This window comes from Rhinolophus sinicus, chromosome 13 (genome assembly GCF_057876585.1).
Source record: "Rhinolophus sinicus isolate RSI-liver-muscle chromosome 13, RSI-T2T, whole genome shotgun sequence".
In the NCBI taxonomy this organism is placed as follows: Eukaryota; Metazoa; Chordata; class Mammalia; order Chiroptera; family Rhinolophidae; genus Rhinolophus; species Rhinolophus sinicus.
In genome coordinates, this window is record NC_142513.1 from 22882812 (window position 1) to 22905161 (window position 22350).

Here is a 22350-nt window from a genome sequence, read left to right on the forward strand (position 1 = left end):
ATTGAAGTTCTTTGCCCACTGGGTTGTTTTTTTCCTGTTGTCGAGTTGTAGGAGCTCTGTATCTATTCTGGATATTAACCCCTTATTAGATACATGATTTGCAAATATTTTCTCCTATTTCACGGGTTGCCTTTTTACTCTTTCAATAGTGTTCTTTGATGCACAGAAGTTAAAAAAAATTTTTTTTTAAGTTTAAGTGTTTTTCCAGGACCCATCAGCTCCAAGTCAAAGTAGTTGTCTCAATCTAGTTGTGGAAGACACAGCTCATAGTGGCCCATGTGGGGATCGAACTGGCAAACTTATTGTTAAGAGCACCATGCTCTAACCAACTGAGCTAACTGGCCACCCCACGAAGTTTTACATTTTGATCAAGTCCAGCTTATCTATTTTTTCTTTTATTGTGTGTGCTTTTGTTGTAATACTAAAAAAAATCACCACCAAATCTAATGTCATGAAGCTTTTTCCCTGTTTTCTTCTAAGAGTTTTATAGTTTTAGTTTTTATACTTAGGTATTTCACCAATTTTGAGTTAATTTTTGCATATGGTATAAGGTAAGGGCCCAACTTAATTTTTTTTTTGCATGTGGGTATCCAGTTTCCCCAATATTATTTATTGAAAAGAATTCTTTTCCCATTGAATGGTCTCAACACCCTTGTCCAAAATCATTTGAGCATATATGTGAGGATATATTTCTGGGTTCTCTGTTCTATTCAGTTGGTCTATGTGTGTATTTTTTTAATGTATATTTTAAAACATTTCTAATTATAGTTCACATACAATATTATATTAGTTTCAGATGTACAACAAAGTGATTTGACATTTATATACCTTACAAAGTGATCACTACATTAAGTCTAGTAACCATCTGTTACCGTGTAAGTCTGTCTTTACACTAGTACCATAGTATTTTGATTACCATAGCTTTGTAGTAAGTTCTAAAATCAGGAAGTATAAGGCTTCCAATTTTGGTCTTATTTGAGATTATTTTGGCTGTTCCGAGTCCCTTGAGATTCTATATAGTTTTTTATGATGAAATATTCTATTTTTGCAAAACAATAGAAAAAAGTTCTGGGATTTTAATAGAGATTGTATTGGCATCTTAAAAATATTAAGTCTTCCAATTCATGAACATGGAATGTCTTTCCATTTACTCGTGTCTTCTATAGTTCTTTAGAGCTGTTTCCTTTCTCTGTTTGGACTTATTTAAAATGGCTTATTAAAAGTCTTTGTCTAGAAGGTCCATTGTATGGGCTTCCTCTGGAACACTTTTTATTGATTGTTTTTTCTCCCTGTGCATGAATCATGCTTTTTTTCCCATTTGCATACAGGAACATGTTAGAGCTTTCCAAAGCCCTCATGGACAGCTCATCCCCGAGTCTTTCCTCCTAAACCTTTTGGTTAATCTATTGTTTTCAGCAACTGTTGTTTATCTTCTCAGGCAGCTCTGACTAAAATATATGCCTGTAATTGTTTTTGACAAATGTCCCCTAATAAGATCTTTAGCTCTGGGAGAGTGCTGTGACAAATGAAATAAAGTCAAGTCTCAGCCAGTCTTGAAGGGAGCTACTAGACAGGTCAAATAATGTCCTTTCTTTGTGAATGAAGTCTGTTTTGTTCTTTCCGTACCGACAATGCAAGTTTTCATTTTCAAGATTACCACTGAGTTTGGGAGTGGGAGATAGTTCTAGGGTAAAGTAAAATGCTAGAAAGCTCATTGTTTTACTGAGAGTCAGCTTCCCTCCCAACCCTCCAACAAAGGGTTAGAGTTCCAACAAAGTTGATTCTGACAGTTTTGTCAGTGTTTTTCATTGCCTTTATGGAGAGATGAAATTTTGGTGCTCCTTACAGCACCATTTTTTACTGATGTCACTCTAGACCTTTTACATTAATGGTAATTATTGATATATAGGGGTTAAGTGTGCCATTTTATTATATGTTTTCTGTTTGCTACTACTCTGTCTCTTTTCTAAACTTTCTGTAAATTATTTTAACTGTTTTTAGTATTTCATTTTACTTAGTTTATAATGTTTTTTTTTCAGTGTATTGCTTTATGTAGCTTTCATAGTGATTAAAATATACATATGTAACTTATCACAATCTACTGACATGAACATTTTACCACTTCAAGGGAAATGCAGTAAACATTCTTCATTTAGGTTTCTTTAACCTCCTCACTTTAAAAATATAATACTGTTAACTATTTTCTTTACATACATTGAACACTATATTATATAGTATTATAATTTTTGTTTCAACTAACAAATATGATTTAAGAAACTAATGAGAATTAGGATCGTCTATTATATTTACCTCTTTTTATTTTACCCATTTCAAAGTTTTTTTTCCCCGTTTCTAAAGTTACAAGCCTTCTCTTATCATTTCCCCTCTGCTTAGCTTCTTTCCAGATTGGTTTGCTAGCAATAAATTCTCTTAGTTCCCCTGTGTCTGAAAATGCCTTTATTTCCTCTTTATTCCTGAAGAATGTTTTTGCCAGATACAGAATTCATGGTTTACATTTATTGTCTTTCAAATGTTATTTCTTGGCAAATGTTATGTCACCTGCTTCTGACTTCCATAATTTCAGATGAGAAATAATCTATCATTCAAATTTGTAGTCTCCTATAAGTAGTGAATCATTTATATTTGGCTATTATTATTATTATTATTATTATTATTTTGGTCATTAGTTTTCAGAATTTGTATTATGTATCTAACATTCATTTCCTTATGTTTATCCTATTTGGAATTTTCCTTACTACTTAAATCTGTAAATTTATGCTTTTTGCCAAATTTGGGAGCATTTTAGCTATTATTTCTCCACATACATTTTTCAGTCCCTCTCTCTCTCCTCTCTGGGACTTAGATAACTTGAACGTTAGCTCTTTTGTTATTATCCCACATGTACTTGGGACTCTATTCATTTTTTTCAACCTATTTTCTCGCTTGTTCAGACTAGGTAAATTTTATACCTTTGCCTCAAATTCACCAATTCTATCATTTGTCATCTCCACTCTGCTATTGAACCCCTCCAGTAGATTTTGAAATTTTCAGTTGTTATATTTTTGTTTTCTAATTTCCAGTCAGTTCTTTTCTTATAGCTTCTATGTTTTTGCTAAACTGTTCTACTTTTTATTTGTTTCAAAATAATTATTTATTGCTTCTTGAAGCATTTTATGATGGCTGCTTTAAAATTCTTTCAAGAAAATCCCAACATCTGATTCATCTTGGTATCACTGTCTATTTATGTCCTTTGCACATTTTAAAATTGGATTTTCTTTTTTGCTATTGTGTTGTATGTGTTCCTTATATATATTGGATATTAACCCTTTATCAGATATGTGGTCTGCAAATATTTTCTCACATTTTGTAGGTTCCCTTTTCATTTCCACTCTGCCTTTAATTCAATGTCTAAAACTCTTCATTTTTCTAGTGTTATAGCTGGGAGGGCTAGTACAATTGCATTTACTTTTGGGAGGGTTAGCACAGTTTTATTTGCCTTGTCATGGAAAGATGTAGAAATCCTATCCTAGACTTTCAAAAGAGCTTTTTCACCCTCCTTCCCCTCTTCCTCCTCCTTCTTCTTATTCACCATCATCATCTGTGATGCCTAGTACAGGATTGGATGTAGTAACTACTACTGACAGAAGAGAACATTCTACTGTCTGGAGGATAAAGACGAATATTTTTGGATGCATGTTATTTCTTTTTCTTGGTAAGGAGGAAGTAAAATTGTCATTATATGCAGAAGACATGATACTATATATAGAGAACCTTAAAGACTCCACCAAAAAACTATTAGAACTGATAAATGAATTTAGTAAAGTAGCAGGAGACAAAATTAATATTCAGAAATCAGTTGCATTTGTATATACCAATAATAAAATATCAGAAGGAGAAATTAAGAAAACAGTCCCATTTACAACTGCTTCAAAGACTATAAAATACCTGGGAATAAATTTAACCAAAAAAGTAAAAGATCTGTACTCAGAAAATTATAAGACACTGAAGAGAGAAATTAAAGAAGATACAAATAGATGGAAACACATACCATGCTCCTGGATAGGAAGAATTAATATCCTTAAAATGTCCATACTGCCTAAGGCAATATACAGATTCAACGCAATTCCTGTCAAACTACCAAGGACATTTTTCACAGAAATAGAACATATAATTGTAAAATTTATATGGAACCATAAAAGATCCTTGATAGCCTTGGAAATCTTGAGAAATAAGAACAAAGTGGGAGGTATAACAATACCTGACATCAAATTATACTACAAGGCTACAGTAATCAAAACAGCATGGTACTGGCATAAAAACAGACGCATAAATCAATGGAACAGAATAGAGAGCCCAGAAATAAACCCATGCCTATATGGTCATTCAATCTACAACAGTGGAAGCAAGAATGTACGGTGGGGTAAAGACAGTCTATTCAATAAATGGTGCTGGGAAACCTGGACAGACACATGCAAAAAATGAAGCTCGACCACTTCCTTACACCATATACAAGAATAAATTAAAAATGGATTATAGATTTAAATGTAAGATCTGAAACCATAAAACTCCTAGAAGATAATATAGGAAGACATTACCCAGAGTAAGATTTTTACTGATATATCTCCTCAGGCAAGGGAGGAAAGAGAAAAAATAAACAGGTGGGATTACATCAAACTAAAAAGCTTTTTCACAGCAAAGAAAACCATCAATTAAAAAAAAAGGGATCCTACTGAATGGGAGAACATATTTGCCAATGATATGTCTGATAAGGTGTTAATATCCAAAATTTATAAAAAAACCAAACAACTCACTCAACTCAACTCCAAAAAACAAATGGGCAGAGGACATGAGGAGACATTTTTCCAAAGAGGACATATGGATGGCAACAGACATATGAAAAAATACTCAACCTCACTAATCATTAGAGAAATGCAAATAAAAACCACAATGATATACCACCTCATCCCAGTCAAAATGGCTATCATCAATAAATCAACAAACAACAAGTGCTGGCGAGGATGTGGAGAAAAGGGAACCCTTGTGCACTGTTGGTGGGATTGCAGATTGGTACAGCCACTATAGAAAACAATATGGAGGTATCTCAAAAATCTGAAAATGGAACTACCTGATGACCCAGCAATTCCTCTCCTAGGTATCTATCTGGAGAAATCCAAAACTCTAATTCAAAAAAATGTTTGCACCCCTATATTTATTGCAGCACTATACACAATAGCCAAGACATGGAAACAACTGAAATGCCCATTGGTAGACGACTGGATTAAGAAACTGTGGTACTCCAATGTCATTGCAGCTTTGTTTACGGTGGCCAAGACATGGAAACAACCAAAATGTCCTTCAATAGATGAATGGATAAAGAAGTTGTGGTATATATATATGCAATGGAATACTATTCGGCGGTAAGAAAAGATGATATAGGAACATTTGTGACAACGTGGATGGATCTTGAGAGTGTAATGCTGAGGGAAATAAGTCAGAGAGAAAAAAACAGAGGACCATGTGATTTCACTGATATGTGATATATAAACCAAAAACAACAAAAGAACAAGACAAACAAATGAGAAACAGAAACTCATAGACACAGACAATAGTTTAGTGGTTACCAGAGGGTAAGGGGAGTGGAGGGTGGGAGATGAGGGTAAGGGGGATCAAATATATGGTGATGGAAGGAGAACTGACTCTGGGTGGTAAACACACAATGGGATTTATAGATGATGTAATACAGAATTGTACACCTGAAATATATGTAATTTTACTAAGAATTGTTACCCCAATAAATTAAAACAAAACAAAAACTGTGGTACATTTATACAATGGAGTATTACGCAGCCATAAAGAAGGAAATCTTACCATTTGCAACAATATGGATGGACCTAGAGAACATTATGTTAAGTGAAATAAGTCAGACAGAGAAAGACAAATACCATATGATCTGACTTATATGTGGAATCTAAAGAAAAGAATAAATGAATGAACTAATCAGAAACAGTCTCAGAGACATAGAGGAAAAACTGAGGGTTGCTAGATGGGAGGGGGTTGGGGATAAGGGGGAAGGTGAGGGGATTAGAAAGCACAATCAGTAACCACAAGATTGCCACAGGGATACGAAAGTCAATTTGGGGAATATAATCAATAATGTTGTAAAGATTTTGTAGAGTATCTGATAGACACTTGTCTCATTAGGGAGACCACCTCAGAGATGATGTAGATGCCTGATCACTGCACTGTACACCTGAAGCTGAAGCTGAACAATAATGACTGTCAACTACAATTATATATATATATATATATATTTACATATATACATATATATGTATATATAATTGTATATATATATTTATATTATAAATATATATATATTTACGAGAAGTGGAGTACAGAATTAGGAATAGAGATAGTGGAAATGTAATGGCTGTATGCAATATCAGAGGGGTAGTAGAAAGGGGGAGGGGGGTTATCACTGTGTCAGGGATATAAATGATAAATGTCTAACTATTACATTGTTTTGTACACCTGAAACTAATTTAAAAAAAAGACAAATGTTTTTAAAAAGATTCTTTATTTCTTAAATTATGTATTAGTTTTCTCATTGCTTGCTTCATTCATTCATTCATTCATTCATTCATTCATTCAAATTTGTCTCACACAAAATGCCAGTTGGCTCTAATTTGTCTTTGCTTCTCACTGGGAAGGAAGGCCCGCCTTGCTATGGGGCAAACCTTCCACCATTACATGGAGTGCTCAGTTGGGATACATGATGCATGTTATCCTTCCTCCTGGCTAACTTCAGGTCTCATCCCCTTAGTTCACGGCACACAACTCTGGCCCATTCCCAAAACTAATAAAGGCAGGACACTGTCCTTCTGCAATGAGTTCTATTTGGTCCCCTGCAACACAGCCCTCCATTTTCTCAGGACATGTCAGTCATGAAGGCCTATTTAATGATTATTTCCATCCTTCTGATCCTGGTTCATAAGACTCCAGGTAATTCAGGACTCTGTCAAAAATTCTGGGGTCTTGCATAAGCTATTGGTATCTTGGTGACCTCTGAGGTGACTCTTACTCACATATACTAGGCACTACCTGAAGCCTTTTCTGGTCTCAGATATGTTGTGGGTGTTAATCCCAACGTCCACCATATTAAAATCTCACTTGGTTCTGACAAATTTAAGAGGTGCTGTTCCTGGAAGAGTGGAGTATCAAAGCATGAAGCATTTTAGGTAGTGTTGTCATTAAGATGGGAGTTTGATTCATGGGTTAGGTGTGAGACACTGGAATCCACGTTGGGGAACTATAGGAGGAATCCATGATAGTTTGGGGTTTGGAAAGAGAGTTGTGGTGGAGATGGTATATGACCTTACAGTAAGAAATATTGGGAAAATGAGTGGGGATGTGGAGGGGGTGAGCAATTCTATTAATAGAATTGGGTTGGACTAATATTTTAATATAATCTGGTGAGGGAATGGTATTTTTGTTGAATGGAGTTGAGGGTGGAGTTGGGTAGAATGGGGAATTGGGTAGAGTGCAGTTTGTAGTTGGTCTGTGTTTTGGCTTGGTGCTGTGAATTAGGAATCAGTGGTTTGGCTAGTGTTATGTTTGTGTTAAGTTTTATAATTGAGCCTTAGGTGGTTATCAGAAGACATAGGACTGGGAGTTGGAGTTAGATGTTTGGTTCAAGTAGGTATCTTACTCAAACAGGGCATATGTGGGTTTTATCTGGGCAGTGGTTAGCTTAGCCTGGGGTGGGGCGTTATTAAGCTTGAGTAAGATAGTCAAATTTATCACTGCAGAGCTGTGGCTATTGAAACAGGGAGAATGAACGCTGGATGAAAAATATCCAGTAGTATTTTCAAATTCTTAAAAAAGTTCCTTCAGTGTGATTTTCAGGGACACTGAAGAATAATAGAGATACTTGTAACTTTAGGTAGAGAGTAGATAAATGAAATCAGAAGTCTGGAATATCTTCAATGTCTCTATCAAACCTTGGCATGTACAGAGAGACACGGGAGTGGTCGCAATCCAGCCCTATAGAAAACCTAGGTTGTTTCTCCTTTGTTGGGATTGAGTTCAGAGTTACCACATCTAGTGTTTTCTCCCCCTTCCCTTTCTCTCCCCTCTCCTTTTTCTCCTTCCTCATCTTCCTACTTCACATTCTCGTACCCCTTATTCTCACCCTGTTTCGTCCTCATTACTTGAGAGACAATTCTTCTCATGTCCAGCGAAGCTCAGTTCCCATGTTAGAATAGTGGTTAAAACCACAGGTGGGTTTGCAAAAAACAACACAAAAAGGAAGACAGCACTTTATGCTTCAAAAGTTGTACACAGTGTTGCTTCCTTAATAACTACTTAATATATCACCTGGCAGAATTTATGGGCAGGAACTGTTCTGAACAACCTTTCCTGGGACAATCTGTCATTTTTTTCCTTTCATCACCCCAAACATGTACATATGAAATTAAACTGTTTGAAAGCCAAGACTCTGCTTTTTAAATTTATGTATTCCTGGTTGAGCTGAATGCTTTGCACAGAGTAGTTTTCAGTAAAAGTTTATTGACTGAATGAATATATAAATGATTTATGTCTAATAAACATATATAGGTAGGAAGAACCCTGGGAATTGGGTGGGTAATGATAATATTTGGAGCGCACAGATGGCAGGAAAATCATGTATCACATTGATTTTGGCTCAGGATGGAGCTGATAGCTTCTACAGTATATGTTCAGTTTTTTATTTATAATATTTTAATTTGCTCTTAAAACAAATCCAATGTGGGAACATGAGATGGGCAATGTCTATGGGTGAATGTGAAAAGGTCAGGCAGGATTGTGGCTCTCAATTCAAGCAGGTGCCCATGAGTATTTTCTTGGAAACTTTTGCACAGCATCCTTGCTTGAGCCTTCTCAAATCAGAATCTCTAGAGACTTGATATGAGCATACTTAACAATCCTCCCAGGTTCTTACAAAATATGACACCTGTTCCTCCTTCATAAACACAGCTGAGATTTTTCTGATCTGATGAAAACTTTCCCACTCGCATTTCTCCCATAGGGATACCAAGTCCAGAGTGTCATAGGCAATGCTGGGATTCAAAGGCAGATCTCCTCTGACTTCAATTTGAAGATGGAGGGATCATAAAAGGTGACATTAACTTGATGTGGGTGTTACAGTTTATCACGATACAAAGTAATATAGGATTAGAAGAGCTGCAGGAGTGAGAAGTCATACATGTCTGTGACAAAACCCTCATTTATTTGTTTAGCCACTGTAAGCAGAATCCTCCTGGGACTGTCTAGACCTGCTTTCCATGTGGAGAGAGTGAGGAAAAGGGAGCCTGCCTGACCCTCATTTTTGGTTTCTATTTCCTATCCATCCTTTGGTTGCTCCAAAGAGGAAACCTTGGGTGTCCCGGTTTCCATCCAGTCTGTTTGGGAAAAAATGGAAAGTTCTCCCATTCCGGAGTTAGCTAGAAGAGTGTGAGTCTCACTCTAGGGAGGCCCCCTGCAGAAGCCCTCTCCCTACAAGTATACAGGTTCATAAGTGGCAGTTCTCAAATGAGAGACAGTTTCCATAATGAGTGTGAGGTAGGAAATACAGTGGTACAAAGATGCTGGAGCATGGATGAAGGGGTGTCATGTTTTTTACCTCAGTGAAATAGCAGTCTGGTTGAGTGTCTCCTCTGGATTGGTGTGCCAGTTTCTGGGGCACTTCATACATACACCAGCACCCATATGCTATGGGATGTCTGCCACTGAAGCATTTTTTTTTCTTTCTTTCTCTTCCCATTCTCCGAGTTCATCTAAACTTTGAAAATTTTACTTTCTCCTATCAAAAAATTAACAAAGTGCTTTTTTTTCATATAGGAAATAACACTAAACTTGTTCTGTCCAGTTTTCACTAATGGGGGTGGGCATTGAGACTTCTGTATGCTGAGCACTGAGTATATAGCCTGGCACAGAGTGAGTGCTGATAAATGAATGTGGAATGGGTGTGATGGGTGGATGGTTGAAAAGAACCTTGCCTTCTCAAACTATTCCCAAAAAATTCAAAAGGATGGAAGTCTCCCAAGCTTATTTTACAAGGACACCACTACTCTGATTATAAAACCAGACAAAGACATTACAAAAAAGAATATTATAGGCCAATATCCCTGATGAACACAGATGCAAAAATCCTAAACAAAATATTAGCAAACTGAATTCAACAATCTATTAAAAAGATCGTACCAAAAAATTAAATAAATAAATAAAAAGATCATACACCATGATCAAGTGAGATTTATCCCCGGAATGCAAGTTTGGTTCAATATCGACAAGTCAATGTCATATAAACAAATTAAAAATAAAAATCAGATGGTCATATCATCTGATTTTTCAGATGCTGAAAAAGCATATGACAAAATCCAGCATCCATTTATGATAAAAACTCTCAGCAAAGTGGAAATAGAGGGAACATATCTCAACATATTAAAGGCCATATATGACAAACCCACAACTGACATCATACTCAACAGTGAAAAGCTAGAAGAGTTTTCCTTAAGATCAGGAAAAAGATAAGGATGTCTACTTTCACCACTTTTATTCAACATAGTATTGGAAGTCCTAGCCACAGCTATCAGATAAGAAAAAATAATAAAAGGTGTCCAAATTAGAAAGGAAGAAGTAAAACTGTCATTTGCCGATGACGTGATACTGTATATAGAGAACTTTGAAGATTCCACCAAAAAACTATTAGAACTGATAAATCAATTCAATAAAGTAGCAAAATACAAAATTAATATTCAGAAGTTGGTTGAATTTTTATACACTGATAATGAATCAGAAAAAGTAAGAAAACAATCCCATTTACAATTGCATCAAAAAAATTATAAGACATTGAAGAAATTAAAGAAGATACAAATAAGTGGAAGCATATACCATGCTAATGCTTAGGAAGAATTAACATCATTAAAATGTCCATACTACCCAAAGCACTCTATATTAACGCAATCGCTATCAAAGTATCAATGGCATTTTTTACAGAACTAGAACAAATAATCCTAAAATTTATATGGAACCACATAAGACACCAAATAGCCACAGCAATCTTGAGAAAGAAGAACAAAGTTAGAAGCATCATGCTACCTGATATCAAACGATACTTCAAGGCTATAGTAATCAAAATGGCATGGTACCAGAAAACAGACACATAAATCAATGGAACAGAATAAAGAGCCCAGAAATAACCACATGCCTATATGGTCAGTTAATCTATGACAAAGAAGGCAAGGATATACAACGGGGTAAAGACAGTCTATTCAATAAATGGTATTGGGAAAACTGGACAGATACATGCAAAACAAGATCACCTTCTTACATAACATACAAAAATAAACTCAAAATGGATTAAAGACTTAAATGTAAGGCCTGAAACAATAAAACTCTGAGAAGAAAACATAGGCAGCAAACTCTCTGACATTGTTCTTAGCAATACTCGTATATTTTTCTCATATATTTTCTCTGGCAAGGGAAACAAAAAAATAAATAAACAAATGGGCCTACATCAAACTAAAAAGTTTTGCACAGCCAAGGAAACCATCAACAAAATGAAAAAGCAACTTACTGAATGGGAGAAGATATTCGCCAGTGATACATATGATAAGGGGTTAATATCCAATATTTATAAAAAACTCATACAGCTTAACACCAAAACAACTATTAAAAGATGGGCAGAGGACCTGAATAGACATTTCTACAAAGAGGACATACAGAGGCCAACATACATGAAAAGATGCTCAATGTCACTAATCATCAGAGAAATGCAAATTAAAACCACAATGACATATCACTTCACACCTGTCAGACTGGCTATCATCAATAAATCAACAAACAATCAGCACTGACGAGGATGTGGAGAAAAGGGAACACTTGTACACTGTTGATGGGATTGAAAATTGGTGCAGCCTCTATGGAAAACAGTATGGAGTTTCCTTAAATAATTAAAAATAAAACTACCTAATAACCCAGCAATTCCACTTCTGGATATTTATCTGAAGAAACTCAAAAAACTAATTTGAAAAGATATATGCACTCCTACATTCACTGCAGTGTTATTTACAATAGCCAAGATATGGAAGCAACCTAAATGTCCATCAATAGACAACTGGATAAAGAAGAGGTAATATGTGTGTGTGTGTATATATATCTGCCAGCTGGAATGAAGATCGGCTCCGGCACGACGCCCTCATCATGCCAATGTGGTGGGAGCTGCAGCAGCTTCGGTCCAGAAGCCTAACCCCAGTACATCCATGGAGCCTCTGACTGTTTTCACCATTTCTGGAGAAGTGCCCTGTCTTGGGAATGGGGTTTGGTTTTTGCAATGGCTACCTAGTGGGGCTGCTTGATGCAGCATGCCCAGATTGACCAAGCAGCTGATTATGTTTTCTCTTGAAGCTGTGGCCAGATTGATAATGCATCTCCTGGTGTCCATCGCTACCCTGGGATTAGCATTCCCAAAGAAGTGTTAGTACACAAACTTTGCTTCCAATTCTGCTTTCTAGCTCAGAGGTTTTTCAAACTTGTTAAAACCCAGACTACCAGGCTCACCTTCAAAATTCTGATTCAGTAGGTCTGGGATATAGCTCAAGAATTGGTATTTCTAACAAGTTCCTAGGTAATGCCAATGATGCTGGTTTACCGATCATGCTTTGACAACAAATATTCCTGGGAGTTCAGGGTAAGACAACTGATATCAGGAGTGGTCCTAAAAAGCAGAGCTTTGGATAATATTTGGCATTGGATTTTTCCCACCTGTCTGAAAGGAATACGAATCCTATTGTTAGCAAGAAGCAGGGTGGTCATAACCCCTGGCATGTAGTGGCTTCACTATCACTAAAATTTCCACCTCTTTAAATGGGATAAAATGTGGGTGGACAATAATGCATTACAAGATCAAGTGGCTGCTACACTAGATTAGCATGGCAGTAATAATTAGGATTGTGGTGTGGAGTTGCTGACAGAAATAAATTTTGAAAAAAGAAAACGCTAGGCTCAAGGCATCTAATGGCCAACCTAAGGCATGTTCTGAAAGCCAGAGGGCGTCTCTCGCAGAATTAAAGGAGACTCTTCTGCAGACACAGAAACTGCCCTGAGATTCAGGTTTAGGATTTGATTGTAAGGGTGGCAGGGCTCCCACTATTTTATTTTTAAATATGAAGACAATTTAGCCTCAAATTTTGAGAAGGAAGTGGTATATGGTATTATGGACATATAGTATGTGCTTTTGCTGGTTATTAAATATTGCTCGTGTGTAATATGTTGTTTCTTCTTATTCTCAGAAAATCTGTTATAAAATTTATGTGCATCTTATAACTAATGGCGCTTGAGAATTGAGGAAATACAGTACTTGGCATTCAATACATGTTGATTTCAGGTCTCTTTCCATGTTAGTTCTTTTCCTACTGACCTGATCATTCTTTTCTTGTTCTATCTCTAGCATTTTTTGCCTTTCTTTCTCCTTCATAACGTAGGGCCTTTATACTTCCACTCATACTCTTTTAATTCTTATTTCCATGGGGAAAATCCCCAAATCTCGACCTCTAAAAAAGTTTTGAAATCTCAGAATTATGTGGAATGTTTCCTTCCTTTAGTCCCTATAATCCACGAATTAATTTGTCCCATCAGCTACTTTTTCAGCTGCCTCTCACATATGCTTTGTTTTTGTCTACTCTTTCAAAGCTTAGGTAAGACCCAGACAAGCCCATATACAAACTGGAGTGTTCATACTTATATTTGGAATGTAAACGGGGATTTTAAAAAAACCAATTAATTATAGGAGGAAAGTGAATTCTGTCAGCAATAAATAAAAAGGCATGGAGAAAAGGAAGACATGAAAAGGAAGAATTATGTATTTATATATTTACTATTTTACTTAGCAATCTGAATTCTAGAAAACATTCTCACAAGAAAATTTGCCCCAATAAGCAAAGATATATGTATAGGAATGTTTTTGGCTGAGTTTTGGTGATATTGATAATTTGAAAATGAATCAAAAGGCCATTAACTTGGGCTACAATGGTATAATACATATCCAGCCATTAGAAGTAATAAAGGAAATACACACACACACACACACACACACACACACACACACACACACACAATCTTATACTAAATAAAAAAGCCAATTAATGAACATTTGTGGTATATTTCAGTTTAAAAAAATGAAGTTTAAACACAGTTGATTTTCATTTGTGGTAGTTATGTTCTAAAAGTCACGACGTACACTGAATTTGCAAATGCTAAAGCAGTGCTCTTAGGGGAAATGTACAGTTAGGTTTGTAAGCCTCTTATCACAATATTTTCATCAACCGAGCAATACATAACCTTGTTTTGTTATGCTTCTGTTTAAGGATACCTTGTTTAATATATATTGTTCATTCATTAATTGAACTCATGGCCAATAGCACTATAAATCATACCTGAACAAAGTTATCTAACACATGTATTTTAATTATTTTTAAATAATTTCTTATTTTTCAATTACAATTGACATACAATATTATATCAATACATGTATTTTATCTTAAGGCACATCACATCTTTCTCGTACTGAAGAACACTAGACAGAGCTTCAGCACTGTTTGTGAGCCATTTGAAATAGCAAAATCACCGGTAGGAACCACAAAAATGGGAAAAAATGTGGCACTAATTATACTGCAAAAAGGACAATTTACAGTAGGAGAACTGGAACAAGAAAGTAGAGCGTTGCCTTGTTTGGCCTCAACTTGGAATGTGTGCATCAGAGGACTCAAACTTTTCACCACTCTGCGCATGTCCACAAATGACTATGAAAGTGTCATAAATATGGTTTTGATTACAATAAATTTAGCAAGAAGGCAAATTCCCAAATACAGAATCTGCAAATAATGAAGTTCAACTGGATACTACTTACATGAGTTTATGAGTGGAGACTGTATTGTAGAAAGAATCACTGACTGGGAAAAGAGGATGGCACATTTTCTGGACAATTATTCAGATGCTAATAATCAGTAATTTAAGAACTCTGAGCATTACATTGAACAAGCTCTTTGTTTAAAGCAATTATCTTAAAAATCTAAGGCTTTCATGGTTGGAAGGGTATAGAAAGGCCTGTTCTCTCCTCCATATCAGAGTTCTGTTAGTTTGGAAATTGGAAAATAAATTGTGGTGCAGTCTATTTTATTATTATTGCCGTTGTACAGATGAGAGTAATAAAGGGACAGAGACCTGAAGTTATTTGTCCAAAGACCAAGATCTAGTAAACAAGACTCCAGGTTTGAATCTAGGTGATTTTGATTCCAGCTCTTGTGCACTTACCATTCTATTCTTCTGTTATCATGGTTGCATAGAGTCTAATCATAGCCATATTTTCCCCAGGAAGCATGAAAAAAGATCACTCCCCCCAAAAAGAAAACAGTGGATTTTGAACATAAATGTGATGGAGACGAAGGAAAGTGCAGAAATAAATGCAAACAATCTGAAACTGGAATACACTACTGTGAAAACAACAAAATGTGCTGCATGAAACCTTTAACATTCTTACTCAAGTAATTGTGGAGGAAACCGGTTAAAACTGAGAGAGAGCCAAGATGGCGGAGTAGAAAAACACTGTGCTTGCATCCTTCCACAAACACATTAAAATTACAACTAAATTATAGAACAATCAACCTGAAGAACCATCCGAAGTCTAGCTGAACAGAACTCCTATAACTAAACATATAAAGAAGAAGCCATGTCAAGACTGGTAGGAGGGGCAGAGATGCAGAATGGACCCCAAACCCTCCTGTGGCAGTTGAGAATCAGGAAGGATATCTCAACCATGGAGGTTCCCCCTGGAGAAGCAAGGGACCACAGCCCCATACCGGACTCCCCAGCTCAGAATACTGGTGCCAGGAAGAGGAGCCCCCACAACATCTGGCTGTAAAAAACTGTGGGGATTTTGACTGTTCTGGTGGGACAGAAAGCTGCGGGAAACCCAGATATCCTCTTAAATGGCTCATGCAAAAACTCACTCACTCGTAGGCACTTACCTTGGGCTCCAGCGAAGGGATGGTGACTCAGGGGGCCTCCGAGATATATAGGGGCAGGCTGAGGAGTATGGCTTCAGGAGGAGGACTGGAAGACAATCGGCATTTTCCTGGTGAGGAGCCCTTCTCCCATGCAGCTGGCAGGTGGGCGCCATCTTTCCTGTGTTGAGCCCGCCCCCACAGGCCAAATCTTAATCTGCTTGGCCTGGTGAGATCTGCAGCTCTGCCCTGTTGACTCAGCTGGACCCGCCTCACCAAACTCGAGCATTGCCAGAGGCACTTTCTCCATGAGCGACCAGCCCCTCCCACATTGCGTTTTTTCTTTGAAAACTATCAGAGTCCATGGGTCCCAGGCAAGCAATGACTGGCCTCAGTATGCTCTGAGACTTTTGCTGAATCACTCCAGGCTTAGCACTGGCATCAGATCAGAGTCTACACTAACCAGGTGACCACAATTTTTCCCACACGAGTGATTCCCTGAGACATTGCCTCACACAACTCATGTACTGCATGAGGCTTTATCAGTGGCTGAACCTTAAGGGAGCTGGCAAGTAGTAGCAGGCTTGGGTTGTCCTGGCTTTTTGCAGAGTTACCCCAGGCCTAGTACTAGTGGCAACCATCCTTAGTTTGCAACATAGCTTCTCCCATGCGCCTCCAGGTTTGGCACAGGCAGCAAACAACTGCAGATTACTTTGTAGTTCCTAGCATGTAGCCCTGGCCAGTCACAGGCAGTGGCTGACCTGGGCCTGCACTGGAGCCCCTCCCAAGAGGCCTCAGAACCAACATACGTGGAGGTTGGCTTAAGACCACAGCAGAGCACTGCCCAATTAGCCCCACAAGTAGCAAACAAAAAGGGTGGTCTCCACAGGCACCAGAGCCCATTGGAGAAAATCCCACTCAGTGGGATAAGCCTCCTGCACAGCAGCACATAAGCTGTGGATGTGGCCAAATCCCCCAGCCAGTCAGCCCGAAGGTCAATCCCACCTACTGATGTGCCAATAACAATCAAGGCTCAACTATAGTATAAAGGAGAGACCCACACAAGGGACACTCCTGGAGCATCTGGCTGTGCCACTGGGCCCCACAGGACACCTACTACATAAGTTCACTTGGCCAAGACTGAGAGACATAGCAGATTTACCTAATATGTAGAAACAAACACAGAGAGGCAGCCAAAATGAGGAAACAAAGAAATGCATCCCAAATGAAAGAACAGGAGAAAAATCCAGAAAAAGAACTAAACAGAATGGAGGCAAGCAACCTACTAGAGATAGAGTTCAAAACAATGATAACAAGAATGCTCAAGTAACTTAGTGAGAACTTCATCAAAGAGATTGCAAGCATAAAAAAGGCCACAGATATATAAACCAAAAACAACAAAAGAACAAGACAAACAAATGAGAAACAGAAACTCATAGACACAGACAATAGTTTAGTGGTTGCCAGAGGGTAACGGGGGCGGGGGGTGGGGGGTGGGAGATGAGGGTAAGGGGGATCGAATATATGGTGATGGAAGGAGAACTGACTCTGGGTGGTGAACACACAATGGGATTTATAGATGATGTAATACAGAATTGTACACCTGAAATCTATGTAATTTTACTAACAATTGTCACCCCAATAAATTTAATTTAAAAAAAAAAAAAAAAAAAAAAAAGGCCACAGAAACCATAAAAAGAACCAGCCATAAGTGAAAAATACAATAATGGAAATGAAGAATGCACTATGCACTAGAAGGAATCACCATCAAACTAGATAAAGCAGAAGATCAAATCAGTGATTTGGAAGACAAGGTAACAAAAAACACTCAATTGGAACAGCAAAAAAAGAAAAAAAGAATTAAAAAAAAAAGAGGATAATTTAAGAGACCGCTGAGACAACATCAAGTGTAACAATATTCACATCATAGAGGTACCAGAAGGAGAAGAGAGAAAGCAAGGGATTGAGAACCTATTTAAAGAAATAATAACTGAAAATTTTCCTAACCTGGTGAAGGAAATAGACATACAATCCAGGAAGTGCAGAGTCCCAGGCAGGATGAACCCAAACAGGCCCACACCAAGACACATTATAATTAAAATGGCAAAGGTTAAAGACAAAGAGAGAATCCTAAAAGCAGCAAGAAAAAGGCAACTAGTAGCGTATAAGGGAGCTCCCATAAGACCCTCAGCTGATTTCTCAGCAGAAACTTTGCAGGCCAGAAGGGGTTGGCAGGAAATATTCAATATGATGAAAATCAAGGACCTACAACCAAAGGTACTCTACCCAGCAAAGCTATCATTTAAAATCAAAGGACAGATAAAGAGGTTCCCAGACAATAAAAAGCTAAAGTTCATCACCACAAAACCAGCATTACAAGGAACGTTAGAGAGACTTTTTTAAGATGGAAAAAAAATATTATTATTATTTATTTTTTATTATTAGTTTCAGGAAAATGAAAATTATGAATAATAAAATGGCAATAGCTACATATTTATCAACAATTACTTTCAATGTAAAATGATTAAATGCTCCAATCAAAAGACATAGAAGGGCTGAATGGATAAGAAAACAAAACCCTTATATATGCTGCCTACAAGAGACTCACTTCAGATTGAAAGACACACACAGACAGAAAGTAAAGGGATGGAAAAAGATATTTCATGAAAATGGAAATGAAAAAACAACAACAAGAAAATCTAGAGTAGCAGTACTTATACCAGACAAAATAGACTTTAAAACACAGGCGTTAAGAAGAGACAAGGAGGGACCCAGTAATCCCACTTCAGGGTATTTATCAAAGAAACCCAAAATGTTACTTTGAGGGGATGTGTGCATCCACATGTTCATTGCAGCATTGTTTACAATGATGTGGAGGCAGCCTGGTGTCCATCGATGGACGAATGGATAAAGAGGAGGTGGTACATCATATATACAATGGAATATTGCTCGGCCATGGAAGGGAATGTGTTCTTGCCATCTGTGACAGCAGGGATGGACCTGGAGGGTGTTGTGCTGAGTGGAGTATATCAGACGGAGCAAGACAGATGCCATGTGATTTCACTTGTATGTGGAATCTAAAGAACAAAATTAACAAACAAAATACAAACAAACACATAGATACAGAAAACATTTTGATGGTTTCCAGATAGGAAGGGGGTTGTGGGTATGGGTGAAAAACAGGGAAGGGATTAAGAAGTACAAATTGGTTGTTACAAAGTTGTTATGGGGTTGTAGAGTATAGCATAAAGAATATAGTCAAGAATATAATAATAACTATGTATGGTGGCTGATGGGAACTAGATTTGTTGGAGTGATAGATGGGAGGGGGTTGGGGGCAGGATGAATAGGCAAAGGGATTAAAATGTGCAAATTGGTAGTTAGAAAATACTCATGGGGATGTAAAGTAAAGCATAGGAAATATAGTCAATGACACAGTAATAACTATGCATAGTGCTGGGTGGGTACTAGACTAGTCAGGGACATCACTTCTTAAACTACATAAATGTCTAATCACTATGCTGTATACTGAACCTAATATCAAATAATATTGAATGTCAACTGTAATTAACAAATTTTAAAAAGGGAAGGGAAGGGGAATAAGAGGTATAAAACAAATAAGTCATGGGGATATAATGTACAGCATGGGGAATATAGTCAATAATACGGTAATAACTATGTATAGTGCCACGTGGGTACTAGACTAGTCAGCGGAATCACTTCTTAAATTATATAAATGTCTAACCACTATGCTGAAACTAATACAAAGTAATATTGAATGTCAACTGTAATTGAAAAAGTACAAAAGGGGGAAAAAGGTGAAGGGGAATAGAAGGTTAACATTTCCAGGTACAAAATAAGTCATGGGGATGTAATATACAGCATAGAGAATTTAGTCAATTATATTGTGATAGTATAGTACAGGGTCAGATGGTTGCAGGACTTATCGTGGTGATCACTTCTTTAGGTATATAAATGTTGAATAATTATGGTATACCCCTGAAACTAACATAATATTGTATGTTAGCTATATTTTTAATAAAACCTTAAAAAAAATCACTACCTCAAGTCAAGTTTTTTGCTGAAGATTCTCAACATTTTCCCTTTCTGGAAATCTTCCTGTCAAATATTTTCAATATAAAATTGCATGCCTCCTGTGTGTGTCTTTTATTCTATGAAGATTTGTGATTGGAGGAGGACAGTTGGGTGTGAGCCATAGAATTTGGTAAAAGGCTGTGGTCAAGAAAGCAAATAAAATGCTGGAATAGTTCAGTAGATGTAGTGGGTACAGAGGAAGGGAGTTTATATTTTACCTTGCTTACCACACACAGTGAAAAAGACATGGGTAGACACTTCACAAAATTGGATACTTAAATGGCCACTAAACATATGACTGGGTGTCAATACTCATTAGCTATCAAGGAAAAGCCAATTAAAACCTCAGTGAGCTGTTACTCAGCATATGCCAAAATGGCTGAGCACATGACAATTCCATATGGTGGTGAGGATGTGGAGCAACTGGAATCCTCATATACGGCTGGTAGGTACATAAATGAAAAATTGAACATATGCAGGCCATACGAGTTCTCGCAATTAAATCCGCAAACTTGCCACTGTGCACTTACATTGGTAGCACAGTACAAACAGCTCGGTAAGGTTTCATAACCTTGGTATATCAGTGTCTCACAGCTGTGTTCATGTCAATATGTGGCAGTGTCTTGCTGAGTGGCATTCATTATTGTGGTTGCATGATTTTGTGTGCCATCACGAGAATGTCTGAGCTTGAATTAGAGCAATGAACAAACATTAAATTTCTTGTTAAATTTGGCAGAAGTGAAATCAGGGACAGGTTAGTCCAAGTTTATGGGGATAGCACCATGAAGAAAACGGCAGTGTACAAATAGATTAAACATTTTTCTGAGAGGAGAGAACGCGTCACTGATGAAGAGAGGTCAGGGTGGCCAGTAATGAGCAGAACTGACAAAAACATTGCAAAAATTTGTTGAATTATGTGTCAAAATCATCAGCTGACTGTGAGAAGCATAGCAGATGAAGTAAACACTGATAGAGAAACAGTTAAGAAGATCTTAGCTGAAAATCCTGGCATGAGAAACATGTGTGCAAAAATGGTCGCAAAGGAGCTCTTGCATCACGACAACGCACCAGCTCACACGGCACTGTCTGTGAGGGAGTTTTCAGCCAGTAAACAAATCACTGTATTGGAACATCTCCTGTCCCCTACTCACCTGATCTGTCCCCCAATGACTTCTTTCTTTACCTGAAGACAAAGGAAATATTGAAAGGAAGACATTTTGATGATATTCAGGACATCAAGGGTAACATGGCGACAGTTCTGATGGCCATTCCAGAAAAAGAGTTCCAAAATTGCTCTGAAGGGTGGACTAGGCGCTGGCATCAGTGCATAGCTTCCCAAGGGGAGTACTTCGAAGGTCACCATAGTGATATTCAGCAGTGAGGTATGCAGCACTTTTGCTAGGATGAGTTCGCAAACTTAATTGTCAGCCCTCATATGCTTTATCATACTCACTTTAAGCATATGCATAACAGAAATGTGTATACATATATCAAATCATCATATTGTATATCAAATCACCATACCTTGAATTATACAATTTTTATTTGTGAAAAAAAAAGTAAATAATAAGGTCTCTCTGGGGGGAAAAAAGGAATGAATATACGTGGCTTAGTGCAGGTAACAGTACTGTTTAGGCGTTGTTTACACAGAAGCATAAGTCTGGTTTGCAAGAAGAATCTTCCCAGCAAAAGGGGAAGCCTGTAAAAAAGGGGGCAAGAAACAGATCAGTTCCAAAGAACACAAGTTGCTTGTGAGGTCCCTGGTGGAAATTGAAAGAGAGACTACCAAGGTGGGTGGGAGATTACCATAAAGGAAGTTTAAAATTGATTCCTGTAATCACTGTACAGCTTTTGAAGGGTTCGAAAGAAAATGTTAAAATGTTAAATGGGTTTTAGATATGAACCCCCAGCAACTGTGTAAAGACTGGAGTGTCAGAGTTATAATGGGAGACAAAGAGACCAATAGGATACAAATGTTATAGTATGTGTGCACTAATTTGCTAGGGTTGCCATAACAAAGCACCGTAGACTGATTGACTTAAACAACAGAAAACTTTTTTTCTCATGATTCTGTAGGCTAAAAGTTCAAGACCAAGGTGTTGGCAGCGTTGGTTTCTTCTGAGGCCTCTCTTCTTGGCTTGTACTTATGGCCATCTTCTCTATGTGTCTTCAAGTGGTTTCCCTTCTGTGTGTATCTGTGTCCTAATCTTCTCTT

General features: G+C 37.3%; 1 pseudogene; it reads right to left on the minus strand.

Annotated features, from left to right (window-relative positions):
- Positions 1-13516, minus strand: part of LOC109456263 (programmed cell death protein 5 pseudogene) — a 35125-nt pseudogene extending 21609 nt beyond the window's left edge.
- Positions 13517-22350: the final 8834 nt, after the last annotated feature.